At 41.4% G+C, this 25,299-nt stretch overlaps 1 protein-coding gene across 4 annotated transcripts in view; it reads right to left on the bottom strand.

The window, feature by feature from the left end:
* NRK (Nik related kinase) overlaps window positions 1-25,299 on the bottom strand; it is a 720,008-nt gene that overhangs the window by 69,452 nt on the left and 625,257 nt on the right. The gene's annotated exons all lie outside the window — the stretch shown is intronic.

The following is a 25,299-nucleotide window of genomic DNA, read 5'->3' as shown; positions in this document are numbered from 1 at the left end:
GGAACAGTTTGATCTAAACCTCCTTGAAGTGTCCTTCTGAAGCTGCCCTCCAGATACAGCCTTTGTGTAAAGTGATGCTTCTCACAGGAAGTAGCACTGGAGCTTGCTCCAAGCAGGTGTACCCATAACGTGGGCACAATGAGGTGTGAGGTCTCTGCACTTGGCTGTCAGCAGCCTTCTCAAAGCAGTACTCAGGGACAAACAAAAGGGTGGGCCTGGCATAAAAAATTGACTCACTTTGAGCAATAGATACTACAGTCCCAGTCTCACCTATATCACCCAACATATAACAGTGCTCAGTAGGAACTAGTTAGCAGCTTCTTGCTAACCAAGTATTCATGGAATTTCTAGGCTTAACTACTTACTTTGGTGTCTGGCTTACCATCCTCCAGCCACTGGAATTCGGGCAGAACACTTCCACTGTCTAGGGAGGCTATTCTCACCACCGTCTTGTGCCACGATGAACCCTGGTCATCCCAAACTAATCCCACTTTGCTTTTGTAATTAATACTGTGAGCCAGCCATCAAGGATAGACTTCAGAAGACACCCGCTTCTCTACTTGTAGAGTCTCTTTTGAGATGTTTGCATTACTTACCTGATATTTTCTTTCATGGTGCTATAACCATGTTTCCTTTTAGCTTAGTCTAAAGCTTTTGGTACTTCCCTACACATGCAGCCCTAAGCTGAATCGGTAGGCTAGTGGTAGTCTAGCAGCAGACAGACTGTTCACCTGATTCTAGCACCAGTCAAAAATAACAAACATAGCACTATCTCACAGGTTTCTTTCTACATTTTGCACCCTCAGATGCTATCTCAAAAAGCCTCCTCCATATTCCCAAAACCCTACATTTAAAATTTACCTTGACTTAAAACTTTCAAATATTGTGCTCCTTATTCCCATCCTTGGTTTCCACCCTCTGCATGCCTCCCTTCTCTGAGCACAGCGTACTCTGTTACTTGCAGGTGTTCTTAACTGGTATTGTATTTCTGCACATTGTTGTCACTTCACTTCAAGGTTCACAACCTCTTCATCTTTGAAATTCCTGCTCTTATGAACTAACACACTCCTTGTTAATGATCACACCTAACTCTTATTAATGTATTCCACTACAAAATAATCAACAATAACCAATAAACCACTAGATTACCTACTAACTTTGGGATCTGGAGCAGTGTGCTGCCCAGTTTAAAATGCTTTAACACTCCATCAGTGCACACAACACAATGCAAATATAATTTAGGTCAATACCTTGGAAATCTGGCATGGATATGGCCTTCCTAGACCACTGTATTAAAGGGTACTCCTACAACGATATTTAATAGATCCATGTCCCTTTTATGGTATACTTGAATTAGTTAGTATCAGACTGGAGACTTTGCATGGCGCTTTTGTTTTAATTTCTGATCAGGGAGAATGTGGGAAAGGAGGTTAGTCTTCTTTGCTCATGTTTAGATACCTTCAAATCAATAGGCCCATACAATTTGCAATTTATGATTGTCCTCTAGGGGAGCAATCTTAAAACTAATTCAAATCCTGGGGCCATATGTTTCAAACATTTTTGCAGTCACAATCAGCCTGCTCAGGCTGTCAGCGACTGAAAAATGCTTTTGGCATGTATGAATTCCACTTTGTGATTCAGTAACATGTTACCGAATCGCAATTTGGAAATGTGCATACATACTGATTCAGTATTAGGAAGGGTTGTGTCAAGGGCATCCTTTCCTAATACGGAATCACAGCAGTCTGTAGGAATGTTTTGTGACTGAAATGTGGCCATCTAAACATTCCCCTTTTACCACCTACTTCAAGTAGGCGGTAACCCATTTGCAAACAGGAAGGAGTCCCCAAGGGACCCCTTTGCCTTTGTGAATGGTAGCAAAGATGTTTTTTAAGAGCAGGAAGTGGTCCCCAAATGAAAATAACATTTTTCCTTTAAGGAAAACGGGCTGCATTTAAAAAAAAAAGATTGCTTTATTTGAAACCAATCACACAAATGTTGGTCTGCTGAGTCAAGCAGGCCACCACTCCTGTGATTTTTGCGTTTCTTAAAGAATCACAAATTGCGACCTGCCTCATTAATATTAATGAGGTAGGTCAAATTGTGACCCATTAGGAAACACTAAATGAAACTTATGGTGTTTCGTACATTCAAATAGCGATTAAATAATTGTGATTCACAGAGAATCGGAATTAGGTAATTTGAATTTAGAATGATACATATGGCCCTTGGTGATACATTTTTATTTTTTACTTGTTTTTTTTTTGCCTGGTGATACTCATTTTGTTTGCTACAAAAATTGAAACGCTGTGCGATTCGATGTATTCTGAAGCAAAGTTTTGCACCAGAGATAACAGGATGCTGTAGCTCACTAGGAAACTACAGAGAATGTAAGTTTCTGGAAAAAAAAAAAACTATCCGCTTGTTCCCCTGGTAGCATTTGCTGCGCTAATTGAAATCTATTTTGATCTATGTCCCATGGCTATTTAATAAAGCGCGAAGCTGGGAATTATTGATGGACGTACCTATCCCGCACATAAAGATGCACTGCAGGCCATCTATGACTTCGGTATTTAATTTTTACAAACTAGACACTGAAGAATTCCATTAGTTTCTGAAATGTGAAGCTGCTGCTCGTTGGGCGCTTGCTTGGTTCTTAATTTGTCCAATTTAGAAAATATAAGACTGTACCTAACCTTGCTCACTCTTCTTAACCCGATGGACGTGTCAACACAGATGATGTATTGCTGTGGTAGAAAGAGGCCCTGCGTGTACCCGTCAGCTGCTGAGGGGCTGAAGCCTGACCCTCTGGAGCTTTAACAGAAACAATTACAAAATGCTAATATTTAAAAGAACTACATTTCTGTCTGTCACTGTTGAATGAGGCTTTGACACAACATTCCTGTTGCAAGTCACTCAGGCGTGCTGATCGTAAGATTGCTCCTGCGCCATTTTGTTTGATCAACGTATCCCAGAGGCTGCATTTTGTGCTTGTCTCTGGTTGACCTGCCTTCTGGGCCTAATTTACATAAAAAGTTGACTGCCAGGTGCATACACATATACTTAGGGCCATATTTATGACCAAGTCATGCAGTAAAGTGAAGCAAGTCACCTTGCTGTTCTGAATCACAGAGAAAGGGCAGGATTGTGCCGCATTTGGCACCGTTCTGGCTGCCTCACACTTGCAAGGAGGATTGTTTTGTGCAAGAAGGGGCACCTTCCTGCACACAAAACAATCCACTTAGGTACCTTCCTTTGCAGAATGCAGCACACATAAAAGAGGAAAATATGAAGAAAATAAAGATATTCCTGCTCATTACGCCTCAAGTGAGAAGGCGTAACATTTTGGCGCATTCACAGGTCTACCACTTCTGGTAAATCTAGGAATGAGTCAAAAACAATGGATGTTGTGTGGAAACACCCACAGAACACCCATGGAACACCTCCCTGGGGGAGAGTAATGGATCACAGCCATTTGCAACTTATGAAGACTGTGATGCATGCGATGTATGAAGCCACTCAGGGCCATGCAAGGTGGCCTTGTGTGGGTTCATACATCATATTTTGGGCTTGGATCATGCATGCACCACGTTGTGTGGTGCAAGAGTAATGCCACCCTTTTTATAAATATGCCTCTTAGTTATCATAGACATTGGTGAATTTTGCCCATTTATAAAAGGTCACAAGTAGATACTAAGAAATCTATGATTTACTTAGAAATGGCAGGCATGCGCCTGCCAGTAACTCCACTTCTCCGCATTACCTTTGATCACTGCACTGACCTGGTGAATAGAGGAGTGGTCACAGTAAAGTGTGAGACACTTTAGACAAAACCTACTTCACCACGAAGGTACAATTATATTTTAAGCCGTGTTTTGCTTCTCTCCCTCTGACACTCATCAGCTGACTGAAGTTTCTGGAAAGGGTAAATGGCTCTTGCCAGTGTAAATCTTGTTAGACCGACTGAACAGCAAAGGTAATCCTTGTATCATTTCTATTACCTTCTAATGAATTGTGGTGCCAGGTACCCAGGACTCTTCCAACTTCCTTGTGCCTTTTAACATGTATTTGAAACCTCTCATACAGACCAGTAGATGACAATGGCTTAATTCTTAGGCCTGGTGTTAGTCGAAGGCTGTGCACAGTGAGAACTGACCGCAGCCGAAGACCCTGGTTGAGGCAAACCCTTGGTACGCACTGCAAATGATTATTTTGAGTACTACAGTAGAATTACTGTAGTACTGTGGTACTGTGGGAGTACTGCAATATTAAATGAGGGGTACTGCAATGGTACCTGTAACAAAAGCTGATATTTTATTTTATTTTCTAGTGGGTTTGGTGGTCAGGGTATGCTCACCCTGCTCCTTTGTGGGCCCTTTTCCAATCTTTTCCTTTTTCAGTATTGAAGTCCAAGTCATGTAATGGTGGTGTAACATTTTCTTAGATGTTGTAGTCAGCCAATCATATTATTTCAGTACAGCAGGACCAGAACTGGTACTGATATGCTGAAATAGCCGAAGAGACAAAAAGCTCCACGAACGAATCAAAAGCAGTTAGTTTTTAAATTTTGGGGTACCACAGCAGTACTGTAGAGATGCCACAATAAACCAGCAGTACCAAAAGTCCAGATACCGCTAACTTTTTTCTGAGCACTAACCCCTTAATGCCTACCTCAAGCCTCTCTTTAAACACAATTTCTCAAAAATGGCTGAACAGATTCACACCAAATCACAAAAGCATGTTTTCTGACCATGGATAAGGTAGTTATAAGTAGGTTTTGAAATAGCATAAAAATTAACATTTAAAAAGACAAAAACTGACATGCACCAGTTATAGTTGACTATGCTTACTATACCTTGCACCCCCGCCATCTACTGCTTATGACCTCCAATATTACATTGCTCATGACATGGTAAGTGACATTACTGAGGGTATCACTGCTGAGATCTCAAAGCACATAATTGAAGAACAGTCTGTCCACTAGAGGTAGAATGTTCTACATTGAAAGGAAATAAACTGAAAAGACAAACCCTTATGCCTGCAGTGTGCTAGAACCTCCAATGGCTAGAGGCTGAAGACAGAATAATGATTACATCACTATGCTTACTTTAACACTGAATCTGCATTTGTCTATATAGCACAGCATTCAAATAACTACACTTGCTTGGACCAATTTAACAATTCGCCGAGGAGCCTGATGCCAAGTTTTCTAATACCTGTAATTAAAACAGCAGATATGACACAGTATGTTGGAAAGGTGGTAAGGGTGGTCCAAACCAGCCTTCAATTCTTCTGATATGAGTAAAATAGCTAACAATTACTTATAGACTTTAGAGACAGCAAATATGTTTTACAACACAAGATATTAATAAAAAGCTAGAGGCAAAATAATTACTTGAATCTCTAGACCTCTGCAGTACACATTGCTGAAAATTGTTTATCGGACATTTAAGGATGCCAGGAGTGTGGTAATTTTGGGTCTATAGAACGATGACAGGAATTAATCAGTGGTGTTTTAGTGTAAGGCTGAGGCCAGATATTTATGTTTTTAATCTATCTTAATTTATTTAACATTTGTAGGTGATATATGCAACCAGAGGTATCTACAGTGCACTGTTGATACTGGAATGTGGGGTAGGAACTTCAGTCAATGAAGGAATCGGAAAGCAATTGGTTATCAGAAGAGATGGAGTCTTAAGTGTATGTGAAATTATAGAAAGTTGTTTTCCTCAAAGAGTTATGGTGGAGAAGCATCCAAATGGGAGGAGCCTTGAGGGTTCAGTGATCTTCCCAAAACCATTTCAATTTGTAGTGCAGTAAGACAACAGCCAAGGAAAATGTTCAAATGAGAAATCGGCTCTGGCTGATGGAGTGCATTAGTGATGCTTTTGATAAAGGACAGATAATATAAACAGTAGATGGTTCACAGCCCGACATCAGAAGCTGAGAGCATATTGAAGTTGACGCAAATTGAGTTCTTGTGTGAGGTAGAATTAGAATGGTTGGCAAGCAGAGACAAGAGCAAGCAGTGCACATGTTGGAGCAGTTAACAGATTACACATGCATCTACAACTGACTGAGGCGCAGTTTGTCAAAATAAAATAATGTTCAAAGCACCCAAAGCATTCTCTCAGGAGCAGTAAATCAAAGGCACTGTAGACTTCCTCCACATTATGCACACCTGCATCACTGATCAGAGCAAAACTCAACTGCAACTTGCAAATTATGACTTCTCCTATCAACGGCACTCCATATGATCCTGGGCAGACATGATACATGGGGGAATTCACTGTTGTGAATGGGTTGAAAATTTGCTTCTTTAGAACTTGCCTCACTGAGCCATTGATTATGTGTATATTCCTTATAACTGAAGGTAGTAGAATAAAATGTTGCTTGAGTATAACACACCTACACAACTTATATAAACAGTCAACTTAATCTTTCATTATTGAAAAGGACGATATGCCACAAGGGGTATTTTCAAATCACTTTATGGTCTTGAGAAAGTTTCTTTTGGGCCACAAATTGGCACAGACAACCAATTGAGCACTTTGTTTATAAAAACAAAACTCCAGATTACTCCAGGATACTGGGGTGACAGTATCCAAACCTCTTGGTAACCAATGTCCATGATAACAGAGTAACCACCAAAGGCAAGTTCCATTTTTTTTATTTTTTTTATTTATTTTAGGAACATAGCGTTTTTCGGTCACTAGTACATCAAAGCAGCACCAACATGTAGGAGAATAGCTATTTACTCTTGTCACCAAAATTAAAGTAGCACTTGTTCGCTTACATACCACTGGGTCCACTGAAGCACATCGCCATTGTGGTAATGCAAGATTCTTCGTAGTTGAAACAGAAATGCAAGCAGGCAGACAGGAGGCTATATTAAGGAAGGAGTCAATAATGCACTAACATGGATGGGCTCTACCAGGAGCAGATGATGTAAACAGCTCAGCCACGTCTAACTCTTTCAGTACTGCTGACTCTATGGAACCATTCCTTATCATACAAGGTTCCATGATGTCATGAATGAGCTGCAGGAAGGATACCACGCATATCTTTATGTTAACTTAGTTCTCGTTTGCTGAAACCTATCAGCACAGAAAATGGGTATTTGCGTTGATTTGTAAAAAAATAAAAATAAATAATGCCACACATTGCATTGCACTGCCTTGCGTTACTTCACATCATGGAGGCCTTCCATGTGTATGTAGCGCATGGCCATTACTGTAGCCCATGGACTCTAATGCAAACCCATACTCACATAGACTTGTAGACAAATGGTGCGGCTGCCTGAGCTGCAGTAACAAGGAGAAATAACTTAATTTCACCTTGTTATATTTCTTTGCATAAGCGCTACATTTTGCAGCAACAATTCAAAGAATAAATAGTTTTAAAGGACAGTTTTGTTCAGGAAAATACTCCTTCCTGGCTGGCTCTATGAGAGAATATCATGGAAAACAACACCGACTCACCAAAATATGATGAAAAATTGGAGATGACAAAAATATCGGCATCCTATACTTGAACAGAAAACTCCACAAATGTTGAAGACAAAAAATATTGCTGTCAAAAATATCTAAATTTAACAATATGACATAAATTTAAACAAAAAATATAATCTACATTCATAGCTCAAAAAATAAGGAAAAATAATATTTTAAATCATTAACTCCTTTTGTGTTAAACCAATTACAAAATAAATAACAATTGACTGACAACACACAAAATAATAATAAATTAGAACAACAACCATGACATAATTAACATAAACCATATTTATTCACAATACATTTACTATTTAAAATAAGCACACTTAAAAATTTAAACATTATTACAAAAAAATAAATATTACACACATTGAAAATGAATAAAATACATTTAACATTTAAAAGATATTAATACAACAATCCAGCAAATACACATATTTACCACTAAAACAAAAACACTAATTTGAGTCCATCAAATATGGTAATACATGAAAAAAATTAAACCTTCACACAAAAGTAGCCAATGGAATTTACTGTAAACAAACTAACCAATAAAAGTATGTACACTATGAAAAGAACACCATTTTTGGCAAGGTGTTAGATATTAAAGGGTTAAGATTTACTATTCCTACAACATAATTAATTGTTTTACAAATGCACAAAAATCAATAGAAATAAAAAAATTGTATTTACAATATGTATTTACAATTTATATAAATACTAAAAAATAAATACACACAACACAATATAAATTAACACATAAACAATAAGAACAACATATAAAAATAAATACTATAAAACAAAATGGTACATAAAATGTAAAAACATAAATATTAATATAATTATAATATTTATAAACTGCAACATTTTAATTTTCTGAAACACTTTAATAATGTAATAATTGAATGAATATTGCAAAGTAATAACTTAAAAATGTAAGTTTCCATTTTATATAAATAAAAAAATATATTAAAAAAATCAATGAATAAATTCATGAATAAAATTTAACACTAAATTAAAACAGTATATATGTATGATAACTACACATATTTAAAAAAAAGTAAAATATATTTTAAATATATAACATATTATCACAACTCACTTTTGTGCTCTATGTGCGATGGGTATTGCTCGCCGGCCTCTTGTCATTCCTTTCTCATTGGCACCTTTTCATCTCAAGTACTCCAGGGCTCCCTTCTCTGTGAAGGCCTGAACTATTGGCCCTTAAGTTCCATTGATATGCAAGTTTAGGTTAGTTAGCACCTGCAGATATCACATGTGTTAGAAATGGGGTCTTTGGTTGACAGTCAGGTTAAACCCTGTTCAAGCAAGGACCCTCACTGTAGTCAGGGTAAAAGAGAATCACCCTCAGCTAACCCCTGCTTACCCCCTTGGTAGCTTGGCAGAGCAGTAGGCTTAACTTCAGAGTGCTAGGTGTAAAGTATTCGTACCAACACACACAGCAACTTAATGAAAACACTACACAATGACACAACATCGGTTTAGAAGAATAGGAAATATTTATCTAAACAAAACAAGACCAAAACGACAAAAATCCGACATACACAAGTCAAGTTATGAATTTTTAAAGAATAAACTCAAAAATAGCGCTTAGAAACAAAAATGCTTCGATGAGATATTAACACAGCGTTGTGACGGAGTCGTTCCCAACAAGCCAACACCAGCGGCGCCGGACACGGAGTCGTGTAGACCCCCAAGTACAGTACCTTTGGTGAAGAGTGAAAACAAGCCGATGCGCGAAGTCGGGAATCGCGGTGTCTGTGCAAAACGTTGAATCCGTGCACTTCGAGCGGCGTCGGTCACGACATGGTGCGGCGACTTCCACGGAGTCGCAGACTTCAGCGGGGCTGCGAAGAGCGTCGCGTTCCAGGGAAGGTCACGGCGTCAGGTGCAGGCGGCGTTACCGGATTCAGCAGCGTCGTTGGTCCGAAGTCGTCCGAAGTCGATTTCCTTGGATTCCACCAGCTTTCCTTTCAAGGGCCCCGGGACTGGATAGGGCACCACTTGTCGGGCAGGGGTCTCTCCAGAGACTCCAGGTGCTGGCAGAGAGAAGTCTTTGCTGTCCCTGAGACTTCAAACAACAGGAGGCAAGCTCTAACTCAAGCCCTTGGAGATTTCTTCACAAGATGGAAGGCACACAAAGTCCAGTCTTTGCCCTCTTACTCTGGCAGAAGCAGCAACTGCAGGATAGCTCCACAAAGCACAGTCACAGGCAGGGCAGCTCTTCTTCCTCAGCTATCAGCTCTTCTCCAGGCAGAGGTTCCTCTTGGTTCCAGAAGTGTTTCTAAAGTCTGTAGATTTGGGTGCCCTTCTTATACCCATTTTAGTCTTTGAAGTCACCTTTCTTCAAAGGGGACTCACACCTACTTGTGAAATCCTGCCTTGCCCAGGCAAGGCATCAGACACACAGCAGGGGGTTGGAGCCGGCATTGTCAGAGGCAGGCACAGTCCTTTCAGATGAGAGTGACCACTCCACCCCTCCCTCCTAGCAGAGATGGCTAATCAGGAAATGTAGGTTACACCCCAGCCCCCTTTGTGTCACTGTCTAGTGCGAGGTGAAAAACAACCCAACTGTCAAACTGACCCAGACAGGGAATCCACAAACAAGGCAGAGTCACAGAATGGTTTAAGCAAGAAAATGCTCACTTTCTAAAAGTGGCATTTTCAAACGCACAATCTTAAAATCAACTTTACTAAAAGATGTCTTTTTTAATTGTGAGTTCAGGGACCCCAAACTCCACATGTCCATCTACTCTCTAGGGGAATCTACACTTTAATCATATTTAAAGGTAGCCCCCATATTATCTTATGAGAGAGACAGGCCTTGCAACAGTGAAAAACGAAATTGGCAGTATTTCACTGTCAGGACATATAAACCACATTACTATATGTCCTACCTTATCCATACACTGCACCCTGCCCTTGGGGCTACCTAAGGCCTACCTTAGGGGTGCCTTACATGTAAGAAAATTGAAGGTTTAGGCCTGGCAAGTGGGTACACTTGCCAAGACGAATTTACAGTGTAAAAATACACACACAGACACTGCAGTGGCAGGTCTGAGACATGATTACAGAGCTACTTATGTGGGTGGCACAACCAGTGCTGCAGGCCCACTAGTAGCATTTGATTTACAGGCCCTGGCACCTCTAGTGCACCTTACTAGGGACTTACTAGTAAATCAAATATGCCAATCATGGATTAACCAATTATATCCAATTTACACGGAGAGCATATGCACTTTAGCACTGGTTAGCAGTGGTAAAGTGCTCAGAGTTGAAAAACCAACAGCAACAGGTCAGAAAAAAATAGGAGGCAGGAGGCAAAAAGACTGGGGATGACCCTGCATAAGCAAAAGTCCAACAACATGCCTTTTAGGATAGTCATGTTTCCACTGGGAACCATTGGATTGTACCATCATGCACTTGGGTTCCATTCCACTTGTTGATGTCAACTACTGTTTGTACCTGATACCTGTTAAGCCTCATATCCATTGTACGTAACACGTGATTTGTCCTAGGTTCGTTTGGAAGACTCCACGTGGGACACATGCCCTTGTGGAACACTTCTGGCTTCCTGTATAAATAACTCCTTTGGAACCTGCATCCGGGCTTGGCCTTTTACCTCTACCTTGTCCCATAAACTTCCACCTTCCCCTAAGCAGAAGGTCCTAGGAGTGACAATCCTAATAAGCACCGTTGCTGAGCAGAATCAGTACTGCAACTGCAAGTGTTCTTTTATTATTTTGTCCCTTTCCCCTCTCAAAGTCGCTTTTGATCTAGGAGTATTGTCCCTGGGTTCAAGCTTCTTCCTGGGAGGAATGGGGGCCCAGCATTGGCTCCAGTGTTGTTCTCGCAGCTGGAACCAGGTGAGTGCATGACACATACATGCACATACAAATAATTTAAATATTAAAACTATTGAATCATTTTTCATCATTATAATTGCAAATTTAAAAACTAAGCACTAAAATAAAATAATTTTCAATATTGAATCTTCAATTTTAAAATGTAACACTTTTAAACAAAAATTTACAAAAAAAAATATATAAAACATAAAAAAGTATAAAACTAATAAATACTTCAAAACATCTTACCGCTAACATTTTAACACAAACATCTACAACATTTTTTTATGTAAAACATTAAACAATATATTACTTCAAACATTTTACCACCCTATTCCCCATAAACCTAACATCCCACCAATAAAAATGTTAGTAATCATTATTTAAAAATAAAATAAGCTAAATCACATACATTAACATTTTGCCTTAAATGTAATATAAATATACCTTAACAACAATACACAACAAAATAATAAATACATATTTTCAATTAGCAACAAATTACAAAATCATTCAAATTTATAAAAGGTACAAAGAAAGAACTAAAAAAAAATTAATTTATAATTTATCATACAACTTAAATATATGATACAGTAGTACATACATATATGTGTTAACTTGTCACATATTAAACATGAACACACAATGTGTATAAAATAACAACTTAAACATTCAGTTAAATTAATATGAGCTACATGTGAACATTTTAAACAAAATTTAAAACATAACTTAAATTTGTAGCTTAAATGTAATCCATTAAAAAAATGTAAACAATATCAAAAACAGCAGCAACATTATTATCATTTTCACTTACATATGTAAAATTTCAAAAATATAAAATTAGTAATTAAAAATGTAAAAATTAAATTGAAAGAAATATTTACAGTAACATATTTTAAAAATCTCCCACTAATTTCCCATATAAACCCAATATTTAGCTACTAAAATTGTTATTAAAAACATATTTCAATTGCATTTGTTTCCGAGAAAACATTTGAAAAATACATTAATAAACATAACACTGCTTATTAAAATAAATATACATAACATCACACTATTTTAAAATGAAATACATGAAAGAAATTTTCACAACTAAAAAACAAGTTAACAAAATGATTGTAAAAATCAATGCTATACAATGAAATATTATTAAAGAATATATTTTACAACAAAAATAACAACAACAACTTAAAAATGATATATTTAACTTCAATATTTATGTCCATGATATTTGGACATCACAATATTTTTGCATCACCTTTTCTTTTCGATATTCTGTCCAAACACCTTCCTGACCACAAAGCAGACACTGTTTGGCTAAGGCACAAGGGTGCTCGCTAGGCAGCACAAGGCGGGGAGGTCATTATGAGTTTGGGGGACTGAAAAGGCTGTCTGCCAAATTCTTGTGGTCAGGTTGCCGCCAGTGTGGCCACCTTCCCGCAGGCCCCATTAGGAGTTTCCCGCTGGCCCAGCGGGAAACAGCCTTCAACTTTGACACTGGCTCATAATTGAGCCGGTGGCAATGCTGCAGTGCGTATGATGCACCAGCACTCGTCGTGCTATTCACTGTCTGTGAATTGTAAAAGTGTAAAAGTGATTTGCATGCATAAAAAGTCTGTGATAGTTCGTTATAACTAGTTGCACATAGCTTTAAAACTCAACAGCGTGGTGATCCCAACCAGAGCCAAACAGGAAATCATAATTAGCTCTGGAAAAAATGTTCATAACAGCCCAACACTGCAGGAAGCTGTTAGTAGAATAAGGGTATGGGTGCAGAGCTGGGTCATGTCAACCTGTACTGCTTGTAAAACACCCTATAAATGCAACCCAGTACAGAAATGCAGTAGTGACAGAACACAGAATCAGGTACTGGACTCAGTCAGTCAGATTTCTCATGTAAGAGTACACTGCCCTCCATCAATTGGTCTTAGATCACTACACACAAGTCTTCACTTATTCATATGAAAGGAATGCTCCAAAATAAAGATTACCAAGAGGTAAAACACACAAAGGTAAAATTAAAATAATTTCTGAAAGGCGAAGGTTTGACTATTGCTTTGAAACTAGATCATTAAAATTCCAAAGGGAGCTGGCTATTTTAGGCTATGTAAAGACATTTTAGTAGCTGCCCTTGTGAAAACATCTTGACATATATATATAGCCTTTTAATCAACGCTTAAATTAGATGTTCAGCAGCCTCTAAATTAGGTCCATGACATTGCTTTTGATGATTGGGACATGCAAAAAAACAATTATAATTAACCCGAGGACACCTGATAAACTTTATGCTGAGGTGAACAAGCAGAAGCAGGATCCTAAAATCATGAAACCTTGACTTGCCAACTCACACAGTGTCACAACATGTCAAACATTATTGGCTTCCTTCACACGATCTCCCTGCGAAGAGCCGATATCAGATGGTGGCCGTGAAGGCCAACTGGAAACCACTGCACAGAGTCGGTTTGCAGTTCACCTTTTGGGACCCTGATCAGCAGTGTCAATTAAAGGGTGTGAAAACACCGCAGGACATCAGCAGCAGTCTTAGCAAATTATTTGTTTTGGAGGAACAGGGATTGCTGGGAGGAGGGAGCAGAGGGCATCAGTGCATCTTAGACAGTTCTCAGAAAGTGCCCCACCCACTCCCCACACTGAAATATGTTTTTAAGTTGCTAGGTGTTGGGAACTGGGTTACTGGTTGAGGGGGGTGAAACCCTATTCAAGCAGGAACAACAATCTCTGTCAGGGTGAAACACAAGCAAATCCCAAAGTAACCAATGGGCAACCCTCTTGTAGTAGTATGTAAAGTATTTATGCAGCACTTCACACAGTAATAAAGTGACACCTCAACACAAGAAACATAAAATCCCAAAACAATTTAGAAACAGAGAGTACATTTTAATAAATTCTTTGACACCAAAACAACAAAATCCAATGAGCAGAACCAGAGGTATGCAATTTTTAAGATTTAATTAAAATAGTGCCTAGAAGCACAAAGCGCCAACTGTGGTTTTCTGGCTATGCTAGACCAGGGTAACTACAGGTACTACATTTAGAAGTCTTGGTAATGAAAAACTCCTACATTTGTCTTTCACTAATGCAAGGTCTACCTCTACCATAGGACAACATTGGGTTATCTTAATATATTTAATAAGTAATAACATTAAATTGAGAGCAGGTAGGAATATCAAGCTTGTTGTCTACAGATGTGCCCCTTGGAGTCACTCTGGTGGTCCTGAGCTCAAGATACAGGCCCAGTCCTTCACTCAGTCAGCAGAGCAGCAAGGCAACAGAGTAGCGGTCCTTCTGGCAGATAAGCACAGCAATCCTTCTGCATCTTCAACAGGTTCAGAGGTGTACTGAAGAGTAGAGTCTGAGGGTCCAATATTTAGAACTCGTGCTCACTTTGAAGTAGGAGAAGGTTCTGGAGGTTTCCACCCCCAGGGGTGTTCTAAATTTCCTGACTCCCTGCCCTGGCCCCAGATTGTCTAGGGTCACAATAAATTAGTGTCAAATCATTTGTAAGTGTGCTCCAGCAGAGACTTTGCGATGTACAAGTGTGCTAACTGGCAGATCCTCCCCCTCATGAAGTCCAATGCTGCTAAAACCAATGGCCTGTTGTTTTACTTTCTGACACCTAGTCATGTGACCCAGGATACAGCCAGCAGACACCAATGGTTGGGACACAAAAATGCCAACTTTACTGTATAACAGTGGCATTTTCTGCATTGTTACTTAAAATCTGACTTTAACAGTAATGAAGCAGTTAAATTATAAATCTTTAGACACCAAACTTGACATTCCGACCTGCTCTCAATTGAACATTATTAATTATTAAAAGTATTAATGTTAACCTATTGTTGTGCTATGGGAGAGGTTGACCTTGCAATAGTGAAAAATTAATTTAGGATTGTTTTCATTACCAGGACATGTAAAAGTTAAAAGTGCATGTCCCACTTTTATAATACACTGCACTCTGGGCTGTTTAGGGCCTACCCTAGGAATGATTTATAGGCATCAGAAAGTAAGGTTTAGGCCTGGCAAAAGGTTTATTCTGCCTGGTAGAAGTGGAATTCTGTAACTAGACACACATTCTGCAATGGTAGGCCTAAGACATGTTTAAAAGGCTACTTAAGTGGGTGACACAGGCAGTGCTGCAGGCCCACAAGTAGCATTTAATTTTCAGGCCCTGGGTATATGTAGTATCACTTTAGCAGGGACTTAGAAGTAAATTAAATGTGCTAAATTGATGTAAGCCTATTTTATAATGTTTAAAAGAAAGAGCACACTCACTATAACACTACAGTAGTTAGGAGGGATAAAGTGCACAGAGCTCCAAAAACAGGATAAACAAACTCAGCAAAAGCAGGAGGATGAAAGGCAATATGTTGGGGGAAACCCACACCAAGGATGTCAGGTCCAACATGTGCCCCCTTTAAAAGCAGAGAGAACTACCCAACCTCATGGGAGTTCTTGCTAATGCAGGAGAACCTGGAGAGACTGACAGCATTGGCGTGGTCAGCACCAGGCCTGTGGTCCACTGTGAAGTCCATTCCCTGTAGGGAGATGGACCACTGCAACAGTTAGGGGTTTTCACCCCTCATCTTCATGAGCCATCTGAGGGGTCTGTGTGAACCCAGATGTGAACTCCAAACAGGTTTGGTCTCAACTTCTTCAGCACTAAGACTATTGCAAGTGCTTTCCCCTCTATTGCACTCCACCTCATTTACCAGAGAAGTAATCTCCTACTGATGAAGGCTACTGGTTGATCTAGGCCCTCTTTGTTTATCTTTGACAGCATGACCTCTATGCCATGCTCAGAGGACTCTGTGTACACGATGAACTCTTGGTAGAAATCAAGCACCTTGAGCAACGGCACCATGCACATGGTCCTCCTTAGGCTGTTAAAAGCAGATCATCTGTCCAGGTCACCTGTCTCAGCTGCTTCTTCAAAGTCAGCTCTCTCAAGAAAGCAACAAGGGTGCTATGTCCTTTGACAAATCTCCCATATTATCTGGGGGGGGCCAAGAAAGCCCTCACCTCTGCTGTAGTCTTGGAGGGTTGCCAAGCCAAAACAGTTTGAATTTTAGCCAGGAAGGGCTACACCTTGCCTTCCCCAACATAGAGACCAAAGTAGACCACTGAACCCTGCATGATCCGACAATTTCTGGCCATAATAGTCTTCAGAGTCTGAATCACTTCTCGGAGGAGGCATAGGTGGTCCTCCCAGTTGAAACCAAAGACTGCAGTGTTCAACCAACCTCTGGAAGGTGGCGGGGGTGTTCTTCGACCCTAAGGGCATCACATGAAACTGGAAGAGGCCTTCTAGGGTTGAGAATGCAGGCCTCTCTTTGGCCCCTCTCTGTTAAGGCAATGCGTCAATGTTCAGATGTCAGATCAAACGTGCTGAGGTTCTTGGCAGACCCTTACCGATCAATGAGCTAATCAGCTCGGGGGATGGGTAAGCATCAGTCTTAGTGACTAAATTGAGCCCCCTGTAATCCACGCAGAACTGTAATTTGGGGATGGTACCCAGAGGGAAAGCCTTAGGGAGCAGCACCACTGGGCTCGACTAAGGGCTGGATAAGGACTCAAATACCCATGCTCCAGCCCATTGAAACTTCCTCCTTTATGTTGGCTCTGACCTTGTAAGATAGCTTGTAGATCTCATTCTTAACAGGCATACTGTCCCCAGTATCAATATCATGGCTATACCATGTAGTGAGCCCCAGGGCTAGGGAGACGAGAGAGGCAAACTGCCCCAACACTTGATGACAACCCCTCTTTTGCTCTAGGATCAGAATAGCAGGGAAGTTGGCACCCTCCATTGAAACATCCTGCTCCTTGGAAAGAAGGAGGCTGGAGAGAGGCAGACTCTCCTCCTCCGCTCCATCACCTTTGACCAGGAGCCTGGTAAGTGGGGTTTAAGGTAATTGACAGGCAGGACCCGCCAAGGCTTCCTGATGGTCTTGAGGTCCCAGACCATCAGTCTTGTAGGGACCTGGGCTCCACACGCTATACCAACCATACTTTTTGGCTAGGATAAAACTTCACCAGAGGGTCTTCTAATCATAATCCTGCTTCATAACCTCCTGGCTAGAATCCAGATTCTACTTTGCCTTCTTCCAGAAGTGTTTCATCTCGGTGCTGAGGACCAGCATGTAGCTGACCACATCCTGAAGGGTTTTCTTGGGAGCCTCCTCCCCAACTCCTATTCAACAGACTGAAGGGTCCTTTGACAGGGTGTCCATACAGAAGTTCAAAAGGCAGAATCCAACCCCCTTCTGCGTCACTTCCCTGTATACAAACAACAGGCATGGCTAGAAGACATCTCACTTTTACATCAAGGGCCATGAAAGGCTCAGGGTCATGCCTTTACAGGGCCTGTTGAACCTCTCATCAAGCCCATTGCTCTGGGGATGATAGAGTGCGGAACCATTGCAAATGGATGTCATGTATGCTGACATGAAGTTGGTACCTTGGTCAGATACTACCTCCTTGAGGAACCCACATGGGTAAAGAACCCTATCAGGAAACCTGCCTAACGTGGGTGCAGTCACTGTATACAGAGGATTAGCCTTTGGGTACCAAAAGGCATTGTCTACCAAGACCAGGATGAACCTGCTGCCCAGGACCGTTTTGGGGTCCAGGAGCCCAACACTGTCTATGCCAACCCTTTCAAAGGAGGTGTCAACAACTGGAAGGGGAACCAGGGGAGCCTTGCCCTTCCATCTGGACTTTCCACTGGCATGTAAGGTAGGACATGACCTGCAGAATGCATCTGAGGCACCTTTATCTACGGCCAATAAAAGCGGTTGACAAGCCTGCCAGAGGTCTTGTCTTTACCCAGATGACCTGCCAGAGGAACATCATAGGCCAGCTCAGGTAGGAATATTCTGTAGCACTGGGGGCCACCAACACTAGGGTTGCACCAGGCCTAGAAACCTTAGGCTTATTGTACAGGAGACCATCCTCACAGTAAATCATGTGATCCCCAGAGGAGGCCTGCTACCATATGCCTTCCAGAGTAGGGCACTTCTTCTGTGCTTTGCAGAACTCATCCTTGGTGGGTCCTCCGTCCTTCTGCCCATTGGTCAGGTCAGGTAGGTGTCTCAGGGTGGCAATGTCCTCCTATGTAATTTAGAGGCTTTACCCTCAGGCTCCTTCCAGATCATGGGAGTTTCAGGAGTGGGCTTCACAATGCCCCTTCCACTTTTTGTCAGGTATCTGTGCCATTTTTCCTGGCTCTGGTTCCTCTTGACTACCTTCGAGGAGAGCCAAGGACTATGTGGTCAAACATGCCCGATCAGGCAACCTCAACATCTCCAGGTGGGGCCAGAGCTTGAACTCTTTCCAGATGGTGTGCTCCAGGTCATTTTCGAGCAGACAATCCACAGACATGTATGGTTGGGTCACGGCCAACCTCAAGGACCCTGAGACATCCTCACCCAAAGGGAAACAGAGCAAGTAGATAATGACTCTCATGGTTGTCAGTCACTACAACCTGGTGGAATACAATAGGGACTACCTGCTCTGAGAACACCAGATGACACCTGACAGTTGTCATGATGGCTCCTGTGTCTCTCAGCACCTCCATCTGTTGCCCTATGATGGTGGCCTGCTGTTACTACTTCTTGGTATGGGTAGGAATGTGGGCTCTTGTAACCATCTCTCCATCACCTAGGGTACTAGAGTAAACTCTGCACTACCCCTATACTACTGGGTCAATTTCATCCCCAACTGCTACAGCCTGCCCAGGTGTATGCCCACCAATGGGGACTTTGTCTGCTTGGGACTCTTGGCACCACCCTTGAAGTGCCCAACCTGTTTGCACTCATAGCACTTAGGGGTGAACTTCCCTGAGGATGTATGATTAGGGAACCCAATCAGGATCCAAGTTAGTCTTGCTGAACATAGTATGTTAAATCATGGTTGCGGAGCATTGCAAGATCCTATGTCAAGGATGCGCCATGCAGTGGTCGTTCAGAGGAGCTCTGAGGCTGCAATGCAGAGTCTTTTGTCAGGGATGCGTCACCCTGCGATTGTTCCGATATGACTGCAAAAGAGATGCCTTTCTCTGTTTCAGTTCTGCACACAGGACCTCAGCTGGGCTGGCAGAGAACCTTCAGGGCCACTTCCAGGAGTCCAGGACTGGGGTGGTACCACTTGGAGGGGAAAGACTCACAGCAGAATGAGTCCAGGTGCCGGGTTGCAAGTGGTTGGGGAATTTCTGTCTTTGAGGCTCTGATCAGGATTCCATCCAACTAGCCTGTGGAGTTACCCTGGTGGTCCTGGGCTCAAGATGAAGGTCCAGTCCTTTTCAACCAGGCAGCAGGGCAAAAAGAACAGAGTAGTAGTCTTTTATGCGGAGCAGCTCAGCAGTCCTGAGTCTTCCACAGGTCTAGAGATATATTGAAGAGTTCGATCTGAGGGTCCAACATTTATACCTGGTACCCATTTCGAAGTAGGAAAAGGTTCTGGATGTTTCCACCCCCAGAGGTGCTTGGAATGTCCTGCCTCCCTGCCCTGGCCGCAGCCTGATCACAAAATGGTTGTGTCAAACTCTTTCTGAGTGTGCTTATGCAAAGCCTTTGCAATGTGTAAGTGTGGTAGGTGGTAGCTCCTCCCCATCATCAAGTCAGAGATGGGCCATCCTGCCAACACCTATCCTCCATGTGTCTCACTGTCTAGGTGCAATACAAAAAGACCAACTGCCAGCTACATATAGTCATGTGAGCCAGGTTACAGGCAGCAGGCACCAAATGGTTAGAACAAGAAAATGCCAACTTTCTAAAGGTGGCATTTTCAGAATTGTGATTTAAAATCCAACTTTACCATTAAGAGAGGCTTTAAATTACAATTCTTTATACACCAAACTCAACAATCCTATCTTCCCCCAATTGAAAGTTATTACTTCCTAAAGGTAACCAAATGTAATTCTATGGGAGAGACAAGCTATGCAATAGTGAAGAACAAATTTAAGAGGTTTTCACTAAAAGGACACACAAGACTAAATAAAAAGCACCTGTCCAAATTTTTTAATATACTTCACCCTGCACTATGGGCTGTTTAGGGCCTACTCTAGTAGTAATGTATATTTATTAAAAAGGCCTGGCAAAATATTAATTCTGCCAGGTCAAAATGGAAGTTTAAAACTTCACACACAGGCTTTAATGACAGGGCTGAGACATGTTTAAAGGGCTACTTAAGTGGGTGGCACAATCAGTGCTGCAGGAGCACTAGTAGCATTTACTCTACAGGCCCTGGGTACATGCAGCACCACTTTACTAGGGACTTACAAGTAAATTAAAAATGTAAATGGAGTGTAAGCCAGTGTTGTCATTTTCAAGGAGAGAGCACAAACACTTTACGCTGGTTAGCAGAGGTAAAGTGTGCAGAGTTCTAATGCCAGCAAAAACAAAGTCAGAGCAAACAGGAGAATTGAAGGAAAAAAGTTGGGGGAAAAACACACCAAGGACATCAGCTCTAACATTAACGCTGCACATGACTATTACCTTGAGAAGATGTGGCCTGGAGGCCGCAACTACCTTTTTCTGTTTTCTCGACCACAGCTGACTGAGAAGGCCACTGCAGTGGAGCCGATCATTGCTGTGAGGATCTGCTTCCCTGAAACCATCAGGAAAGGTTGTGGTGTCACTCCAGCAAGAAGGAGATCAGATTTTCAAGGAGAAACTACATCTCCTGCCCACCCACCATTGCTGAGGGCAATTTGCACATAATCCGGAAAGGTGCAGTCTCCTCCAAGGGAATGAGAGACACAAAGGCACATGTGCCACGCTGCTGCACCTTTTGATGGTGTTTATTGAGACTAACAAATGATAAACTGTTCAAAGAGGCTGCATTTTCAAAACAATAACAACATTTGAGAGAACAATAACTAAGCCTAATCATGCCTAAATCCATAGAAGAGTAGGGTTGGTAACAGTGAGAACTCTAACTCTAGCTTGGAGAAGGGTAAAAGAGCCTCATTGATAGGATGTAGCATTCATCAACCTGGTTGTTATATCCATTACACTGCATTGTATTTCATTTTGTTGTGAGATTAGAAGTATTTTCTTTTTCATGAAGTTGAGAACCCGGCTGGACATTACCTTAGTGCACCTTTAGTTTGATCGTTAAGTTCAAAGCTCTTGTCTCCCACTCAACCTTCCTGAGAGTCAAGTCCAGAAAGGGTTGTACTTAGCCATACTTGCAGAGCCACCATAGGAATGATATCAGGACACAAGTGGCAAGTGACCTCAACACTATGGTTAAGGCTCAGCAGCCCTCTCTGCCCTGTGACTTCTTTAATTGTATCTGACAGAGGCGTTGCCCCTCGATCCCCCTAAATAGTGTCCATAATAGTGCCCAAAAGTTTCCTCCCTCAGCAATCTCAACAGATTACCATGTAGTGGTTGTAAAAGACCAGGTCTGATCCATCTTGTCATTTGTTTAAGATTTTCGTTCTTATTATTGGGTGTGGTCCCTCTAGACCTGCGACCTCAGTGTGGCTATGAGGTGAAAGGAGGGTAACACAATTATTTTCTTTGAAATCTGCCTCTGTAACTACAAAGAAACAGACAACAAAATAAGATAAATAATGACTTCATAGAGCAAAGTGTGGAAGCTGGGGCAGCTGCCGATCAGGAAGCAGAGAATACCAGGCAACCATTATTGGGATTCTGTAGGATCTTATGTTGTGAGATTGGGTTGGGATCTGGAAAGAGATGTTTAGAAGCAAGTGGCTTTTAAACAAAAAGTGACTTGAGTGACCAGGCAGTGTTTTGAGGTTTTTGAAAAGAGGTACTAGAAAAACACTTAATTTTAATCATCAGATGCCTAATGCCTCAACTCCCACCTAAGAAACTAGCATTCACAACTCAAACGGGTCTGGCATTTGTGCAGTTACAATAGTGTCTGTGTTGAGTATGAAAGTGTTGTCTATGTATAGTTGTGTAGCAACACAACAAAATGATGGACATAGAGCTGAAACTTTCCAAACACTCACCCACCTTTTACAAATCTGGGTTAAATCCATCTTTCTTTTTCTCACATGCCACCCCATTTTGAACCCAGCCATATGCAAATCAGTCTTGACCCTGCTCCCCATGGGAACAGTCCAGCCCGATCTGCCAGGCCATGTCCACCCGGTACCGGAAACAAGAATCCTGGGACTGGTTTCAGGGTATCACCCCCTCATCAGGCCAGGCTAGCTTGGATCCAATCGCACAGCTAGCAAGGGACCCACATCTGGGGATACCCTCACCACTTAGGGCGAACATTGCAACACAAAAAGATGATGGATGGGGTGCTGAAACATTTCAAACACTCAAACCCAGTCACAGAGCTGACTTAAATCCATCCTTCTTTTGCCCACAATGGACACTCTTCTACAGCGAACTGTAGACTGCACACTAATAAACAAGCACACACTCAAAATGAACTACCTCAAAAAATGTCACAGTGCCACATCAAATTGCAAATACGTATGGAGTCTTTACTGACCTATTTTTTACCAAATCTTTTCCCTCTCTACCTACTGCCAAGCTCTCCGACATGATCGGCTCCATATAAGACCACAATTAAATAAAGTGGTAAGATTTACTTTGCACACATATTCAATCCAGCACAGTATGCAGGAGTACAAGTTCACTGACACACAAAACACTCAGTACCTAATTCACAAAGGTAAACTTAGACCTGAAATCACAGTTTGGACCTGAAGTCTAAGAATCCAATTCACAAAGGTAAACTTAGACTTTAGGTCTAGGTTTACCTTTGTGAATTGGACCCTTAGACTTCATGTCTAAACCATAACTTAAGGTCTAAGTTTTCCTTTGTGAATTGAGGCTTTAATATTAGACTCAAGGGTGCACTGTGGGCCTGATTTGCAAAGATAAACACTTTTGTGTAAATTTACGATTTGTTTGCTGTTCACAAAGCAACCTTACGAGTAGTATCTACCTTTTCATGTGTGGAGTTTCTGCCACGAGTGCAGAGACTTCGCAGTCATGAAGATACTACTCGCTTTGTGAACTGCAAAAAATCGGAATACACAAAAGTGTAAGTATACCTTTGGGAATCAGGCCCGTAGGGTAGATTGCTTCATTGGCTGTATTCCTCTACGTAGAACAAGTAAATCATGAGTTGTAGCAGAGTTGGTTCTCCTACCACTCAGAGGAAAGATGCAGCTCAGACCAGCGATGCACACTACTCCTAAAACAAAAAACAGCATCAGAAAAGTTTTGCTTCCAAAGTACATTGCAGACATCATCAGATGCATGACTCACACACAATCACAGAATTGCAAGCACCAGCAGTGCATGGGCCACTCACACTCAACACAGGCAAAGCCCAGCAACAATGGTGCAAGCTTCCTACACACAATGAACAAAAAAGCAGAAGTGTAAGCATACACATGCACATGCGAGAACAGCCAGAGCTCTGTTAGAAGGAAGAGCAAGGTTCATCTTGATACAGAGCACTTACAGCACAAACATAAATAATACAAGCTTTACTCACACAAAGAAAAGAAATGGTATTGGAGAGGTAACTACAAACTTCACATTCTTTCACGCAAAGGTAGATGAGCCTCTAAAAGCTTGAGTCAGGCTCAAGTCTGAAGCCTGACTCTGGCTCAGCTCAAAGTCCTGTTGGAACCCTGAGACCAAAGGTGGGCAGTGCAGGGGCCCCTCTGGCCATCACCTTTGCAGACAGTGAATATTGCGAGGGTGCTGGTGCACCCTGCAGGTGACAATATTTTCCGGCTCGATTATGAGCCGGAGACAATGCTGTAGCCTGTTTCCCGCTAGGCCGGTGGGCGGAAACTTAGGTTTCCACCAGCCAACCTAGCAGGAAACCCACAATAACTCTGGCAGGGAGGTCACCTCAAAGGCGGCACCCAACCTGTCGGGAGTTTGGCGGACAGAATTTTCCGTCCACTAAACTGGTAATCGGGCCCTTAATCTCCACTCTACCTTAGTGCTTCAATATCTTTGGTTGAGTTTGCACTATACAAAAACCAAAGAATAATGCACAAAGAGGAAAGGCAACTAAATACCCATTTAGTGGCTGATTTGAATAAAGTGAAACCAGAAAACCTGGACAAGTCTTGGCTTTCCCACTACTTTTATGTGATCTTAAGCAAATACTTTATTTTAAAAAAGCTCATAATCCTTATCAGGTATGAAAGCAGTTATAAATATCTGAGTTCAGAATACACATTGTACAAGAACCTATTGTCAGTGATTTAATAGACTATAATGCTACTGTTTAATAATCTGGGCCATTTACAGCATTTGCATGACAAATGTCCTGCTTCTTAAATGACTAATGGTTCATGTATAAAAACTATTGCTTTTAACAAGTACTTCTTAGTAAAGTGCTATAATGTGACTTTTAATGTCAAAGCTTCTGCATGTTAAAGAAATATTTGTTTTAATTGTTTTAACAAACATCATATTTTGTGTAGTTTGTTGTGTGATTTGCAAAGCACAGATTTTCAGGGGTCAGTTTTTGGACGGGCTCTGAGAGCCAAGCCAGACCCTTGGCTTGGCTCTGGCACGGCTCTTTCTACTCATTTGTTGGCTCACCCACCTCCACTCGCATTCTTTCATTCTCTGCCAAATGAAAGCCACATCGCTTGCAGTGAAACACAGAGCAGTATAATCACATGTCAGTGGGCCATGGAACCAGATTATAACCAACATGCAATAAAACAGAAATATTGCGGCCAATGATATTGCCCCATTTGTGTTAAAAATAGAAAATAATAGAAAATCTACACCAGCTGGAATGATATTTTTGTAAATTATATTTAGGACAAAATATTCCTTGCAAACAATATTTATGATATTCTAAAATGCAACCCTCGTCATATTACTGCAGCATCCATACACTTAAGGACAAGTGGACTGGGTCTTAGCCTATCTTGGAAAAGA

The sequence above is a fragment of the Pleurodeles waltl genome, chromosome 2_1, assembly GCF_031143425.1.
Source record: "Pleurodeles waltl isolate 20211129_DDA chromosome 2_1, aPleWal1.hap1.20221129, whole genome shotgun sequence".
Taxonomy (NCBI): domain Eukaryota; kingdom Metazoa; phylum Chordata; class Amphibia; order Caudata; family Salamandridae; genus Pleurodeles; species Pleurodeles waltl.
This window is presented reverse-complemented; position numbering and strand designations above follow the sequence as displayed.